Source organism: Meles meles, chromosome 10 (genome assembly GCF_922984935.1).
Source record: "Meles meles chromosome 10, mMelMel3.1 paternal haplotype, whole genome shotgun sequence".
Taxonomy (NCBI): Eukaryota; Metazoa; Chordata; class Mammalia; order Carnivora; family Mustelidae; genus Meles; species Meles meles.
In genome coordinates, this window is record NC_060075.1 from 7190016 (window position 1) to 7196015 (window position 6000).

The 6000-nt window shown below is 52.3% G+C and overlaps 1 protein-coding gene across 2 annotated transcripts in view; it reads right to left on the reverse strand.

Annotated features, from left to right (window-relative positions):
- CUL1 (cullin 1) overlaps positions 1-5642 on the reverse strand; it is a 103520-nt gene extending 97878 nt beyond the window's left edge. The window contains exon 1 of one of the 2 annotated variants that reach the window (XM_046020287.1): positions 5549-5642. The gene's annotated coding sequence lies outside the window, so the exon portion shown is untranslated. Of the gene's footprint in view, positions 1-5282; positions 5435-5548 lie in introns of those variants that run through there. The other variant, XM_046020286.1, reaches the window with a different exon arrangement.
- Positions 5643-6000: the final 358 nt, after the last annotated feature.

The window sequence follows — 6000 nt, forward strand, 5'->3', positions numbered from 1 at the left end:
ATTATCTTCTGTTTCTTAAAATTTTTTTAAAAAAAGGTATTAAAAAGCACAGAAGTTTACCACCCTAAAATTATAACCTTTTTGTACTATTTTTTAAAAAGATTTTATTTATTTATTTGACAGAGAGAGAAACCACAAGTAGGCAGAGAGGCAAGCAGAGAGAGAGGGGGAAGCAGGCTCCCTGCTGAGCAGAGAGCCTAATGCAGGGCTTGATCCCAGGACCCTGAGACCAGGACCTGAGCTGAAGGCAGAGGCTTAACCCACCGAGCCACCCAGGCACCCCCTTTTTGTACTATTTTAAATGTTTTCACCAGTGCATATACACTTTCTGCACACAGATTTTAAATGGCTGCACACATTTCATACACCCTGTTTTCCAAAATACTTTCTCACACAGGCCTTTTTAAAAATTGCAACTTGTTTGACCTGAATAGTCTTAAAATGGTTTTACAAATTTTGGCAAGGCCAATGAATCACATTGCACCCAATTCAACGACAGTTCAAAGTTCCAGAACCGTTTATTTCTATGCCACCAGTGTCCAAGTATCTCCTTCAGTGACCACCAGTTACTAAAAGACCAAGAAGAGTAAGTTCATGCTTTGTGGTCAAAAGAGTTCTGCATAATCTACTGTCATAATGACCAATTACCAGTTATCGATCGTTAAAGCATTTTCATTCTGATCTCTTCTCCTCTTCGCACTCTCATAGAAAACACTTCAAAAGCCTCTGGTTGTAGCTGGAGCTCTGGAGCCCCTCTGTCCTGTTTCAGAATCACTACCTACTAGGCCTGACCTTAACCACTCAAAGCGTCAGCTTCTCCACCGACCGACCCGCTGCAAGGTAGCGCAGACAACGGTACTTACACTTCCCGAAGCTCCGTAAAGATTCCAGGTGGGTGTCTGTTCCTGAACACAGGAGTCAAATGAATGTTGACTCAGCCAGGTAGGTGCTAGGCACAGAGGACAGATGTCTCTCTCACATTCCCAGTCCTAACGGGAGGTCCGTTGAGTGGGAGAAGCCACCAAGTCCCGTCACAGGGTAAGGTGCTAGGTAGGACACCGACCCAGGCAGGGCCTCATGGGGTCCCAGGCAGGGCTCCTAGACCAGGATGGGATGGGACAGGACGTCAGGGCCTACACGGAGCCTCTCTGAAGGAGGAGTGTGTCCGGAGATAGAAGGGGATGCGGTACTCTAGACAGAGTGGAAGCCGGAGCGGAAGCAGAAGAAAGATCAGCACCGGGAACCACGTCAGGGATGCTGAAGCTGGGAGCGGAAGCCAGTGAGGGGACTCTGCTTACTTGATCCAGGTTTCCCAAAGGAAAAAAAAAAAATTTTTTTTTAAAGATTTTATTTTTTTATTTGACAGATAGAGATCACAAGCAGGCAGAGGGGCAGGCAGAGAGAGGAGGAAGCAGGCTCCCTGCTGAGCAGAGAGCCCGATGCGGGGCTCCATCCCAGGACCCTGGGATCATGACCGGAGCTGAAGGCAGAGGCTTTAACCCACTGAGCCACCCAGGCACCCCACAAAGGAAAAAAATTTAGGTGACTATCAAACTTAGGCTTCACAAGTCGGCTTTTCAAACATGAGTAAGATTGTGCTTTAGAAGAGGACAGTTTTTCAAAGGCTATTAAAAGCTATGATATTCCCATGAAATCCATACACTATGAAGGCCTAAACAAATCTTAAAATAGTATCAATTAAAAACCTTGTTATTTTACAAATGAGAAAATACAGGCCCAACAAGGTTAAGCTCGAATTAGACCCCCGGTCTTCTCTACCAAGCAAAATGTTCTATGCAAAATGTCCTAAGCAAAAATAAATGAATAAATAACATACATATGGCTGGAAAATATCTGTAAGAATAAAAATTAGCATCATTAAGTATCATAATTCTGATTATAGCATGCATTAATAAATGTACGTGTTATAAACAGGAAGCTGAAAGGCCTTAGTAACAGAATAAAGTGAAGAGTTTTACTCAAATTTGATTCTTCATTTAATGTTTACTCCTCAGTTCTGAAAAGCAAACAACACACTTCACTGAAAAACTATCAGGTATCAAAAAAAAGGGCAAAGGGAACCTAGAATTGGCCCTTAAAAATGGTACACTCTTTTCTCCAGGTATATCTAAAAGACAGAGTTCAAAACAAGCCCACGGTTCCCCAAAGCCATCCAGACTGACTCAGCTGCTGAAGACAGAAGGCCTGTGGCCTTGGGGGCTCTGTAGGGCCCAAAAAGCCAAGAAGAAAAATACAAACACATTCCTAAGTTTTGGGGGCCCTCATTTTTAATCTGAAGAATGGCAAGTAACAACTCCTCCATTTAAAGTACATTCATGGGGCGCCTGGGTGGCTCAGTGGGTTAAAGCCTCTGCCTTTGACTCAGGGCATGATCCCAGGGTCCTGGGATCCCAGCATCAGGCTCTCCGCTCAGCAGGGAGCCTGCTTCCCCCTTTCTCTCTGCCTGCTGCTCTGCCTACTTGTGATCTCTGTCAAATAAATAAAATCTTTAAAAATAAATAAATAAATAAAGTACATTCATTTTGGGGCGCCCGGCTGGCTCAGTTGGAGGACGCGTGCCTCTTGATCTCAGGGTTGTGGATTCGAGCCCCACGATGGGTACAGAGATTAGAGGAATAAAAATCTTGAAAAAAAAAAAAAATAAAGTGCATTCATTTTAATTTTCCATCCTGAAAGAAAGGCACACTAAGCCTGCTGGGTACACTGGCAGTGAATTTCTGAACAAAGGCCCTCAAGGACCCAAGAATGGTCTCTCCTGCGAGAGGCCACATCCCACTCCGGCCTCACCAGCGGATGTGCGCCAGCTCCAAACAGGGAAGAACCTCAGCTACCAAGAGATTTTATTTCAAAAGCAAGGCTGCAATGCTTAACCCGGGGGAAAAGACTTCAACCTTTCACGAAAAAAACGAAACAAAACAAAAGCTGCACCTTAAAACGAGTTCTGAAGGAAAACAAGCTAATTCACATTTTGCCACTTGTTTTCTTATCACTTTCCTGGATTTCCGTAGCTAAAGAAAACCTGAGCATTTTTTTGTTTTGTTGTATTCAATCCTGGGGTCTATAACAGCAATTACAACAAAACCCGCATTTCTTACCAGCATTGTGTTTTCTGCAGCCCACATCACAGGCAGTCAAACACTAGGGGAATTATTCCAGATTCAGTCACTCAAAAAACAACTTGAGGTACCAAGTTCCATGCTACTTCGGGGATGCAAAAATAAGGCATATCCCCTACCTTCAAGGAATTCATAGTCTGAAATGTATAAAGGCTGTAATGACAACACTAAGTTAATTACCCCTAGAAGACAATATTCGGCAAGAGGCAAAGGAACTCTAGGGCCTGTCATATCAAAGCAAGGGGCAGAATCAGCCCAGCCATTCATGTGTCCCTTAGGCCTCTTGATGTAGCCTCTTGACATTTAGACTGGGAGACATGGCTCTAAGGACTTGAGCATGGGGCTGACAGAAGGAGAGTATTGTAAGTTAAAATCCTAGTGTATCTACAGTGTTTCCAAACTTTCCTTTTTGGCGAAAACGTTTTTTTTTTAAAAAATGGTGCCAACGAGGAAAAAAAAAGTTTAATATTTTCAGAGAGTAATCCAGCCAGCCCTCTCAAACTTAATGAGCAGTCTCCTGAAACCTCCAAAAATGGGCATAGTAGGGTTAAAGGTTGCATGTTTTAGAATTGGAAATGCCTCGCTGCCACTATTGGACTTACCATAGAAAGCAACAAACAGCACTTCAAAGTAAAAAGAAAAAAAAAAAAAAACAAACCTAGTATCCAAGAACCCTTTCTGAACAAAGTAAGTCCAAATTTCTTTTAAAACAAAACTGGTTTTGCTTTTCAATTTTTCCTGTCTTGCTACACAAGCCATGAACTCCCCAGGATTTCAGAAAATCAGGTACACAAGGTGGCCACAAAATGAAGTGTTAAAACTGTTGCGGAGTGTTAGGATAGGGTTAGGTCCCAGGAACTCAGGGCTCAAAGTAAAAGTGAATTTAGTTCCCCTCTGTCACTCCGATAAGCGTTTCAAAAACTGCGTGACCAGTTAGTCCGCTCCTAACTTTGTCTTAAATGCCACTTCAAGGAAGGACAATTACACACAGCAAATAAATAACTTGAGTAAGTTAACTGCAATTCCGCATTTGCACACTTACCACTAACCCCAGCTACGAACTAAAAGCAACACCAGTGATCCAATCGGAAAAGAGAATCCTGTTTTTGGCAAAGAGCTCGCTAAAGAGAGAAAACCCTCAACTTTGGGGATCAGTCTCAAGGAATGTTCATAACGCACTTCCCTCTCGCTTAACCATTTCGTCCACAGAACCCAGCGCGGCACAGGTGGCGGACGGAGGCTCGCGGCGACCCCGCCCCACGCTGGCCGCCCGCGCCCGGGTTACCTGCGGGGTCAGCGCGCGCTCCCGCCGGGCGCAGGGCCGGGGGCGCGCCGAGGCCCGGCCCCACTCGCGGGCACCGGGGGGCTCTGTCCCGTTCGGCCGCCGCACTCGCATCCCTGCGCGGCCCCCCCGGTCCGCTCCCCCGAGAGAACGGGGCAAAGGGGCGACTGTTACCCAATAATAGCGACCTGCACAGTCGCAACAATGCAGGCGGGGACCCCGAGAGCCGCAGGCGGGGAACCGGAAAGCAGAGCCCGGCTCCGCGGCTTCTCCTGCGCGCGAGCGCAGTACTTTCTTGAGAGCACGAGTCGGGGGGGGGGTGCAACGCACGGGGGACTAGCGGTCCCCAGGGCGTGGGGGAGAAAGGGCACCAGCCAGGGCGCCCCGAGGAGTCGCCGCACGAGAGAGGCCGAGGCGCGCACGACCGGGCTGCCCGGGGCCGCTCGCCCGGCCGGCCGGCCCCGAAGCCCCGGCCCGGTTGCGGCCGGGCGAGAGGCCGGCGCCACCAGGCCGCCGCCGCCGCCGCCTCGGGCGCGATGAATCGGGCTTTTTTTTTCCCCCAGTGCGTAGTCCAGGCCTGGCCGCTCCGAGCCCGCGTCCAGGGCCGCGGCCCGGCCAGGCCCGAGCCGGCAGGGGTGACTCAGGGCCGGGCCCCGCTCGCTCCTTTCCCAACCCAGCGTCCTCCGCCCACGAGTTCCCCCGGCCCGGCCGCCATTCCGCCCCGCTGCGGCTCGGCTCGGCGGCTCAGGCCTCGCCGGGCGCCTGGGCTCGGCCGCCGCGGCCCCAGTCACTGCGACACCGCGGCTCCGACCCGGGCCTGCGCCGCCGCCGCCTGCCCTCGGCCCCGCGCCGCCGCCACTCACCCGCATTTCCCTGGTGCCTAAAGGGCTCTGGCGACGTCTCCACAGGGTCGCTGAGCCCGGGCGCCGGTTAAATCCCCGTCCCGCCAAGGTCTGGCTGCGTCCCTCAGCCGCCGGGGCCGCCCCGCCTGGAGCTGCGTGCGACACGGCTCCCGCCTCCTCCTCCTCCCCTGCCCGCCCGCCGGCCCTCCTCCCGCCGCCGCCGCCTGCACCACGCAACCTCCGCCCTCTCGCCTTTCCTCCTCGGCTCCCCGCCCTCCCGGCCTCACCGGCTCCGGCTACCGTGGGGGAGACGCTGGTGGGGGAGGGCCGGAACGCACCGCCATCGGCGTCCGGGGCGGGGGAGCCGGGAAACCGTCGCCGCCATCTCCCCACAAGCCCGAGGCGCGGGAGGGGCCCGGAAACCTCCCGCCCGGGGCGGCCGCGGCCCCGGGGTCGCCCCCCGCACCGGCCGAGGCTCCGCGAGCGGGGCGTGTTTCTACCTGAAAGCCCGCGGCCCCTTCCCCGGAGCGCCCGCGCCAGCCGCGGCCGGGCGAGCCGGGTCCTCCTCCAGGTTTTAGAGCCTCCCTCGCCTTCGGGAGCCTCCGAAGACCCGGCTTCCCGCCACTTCGGACCTAACGAGGAGGGGGTCACCTTTTTAGGTTGGGGGCACCAGCCTCTGGAGAAACTGCCCCAAAACACCCCGAAAGAGAGGGTCTTGCCCCTCCTCCCGTCCCTCTCC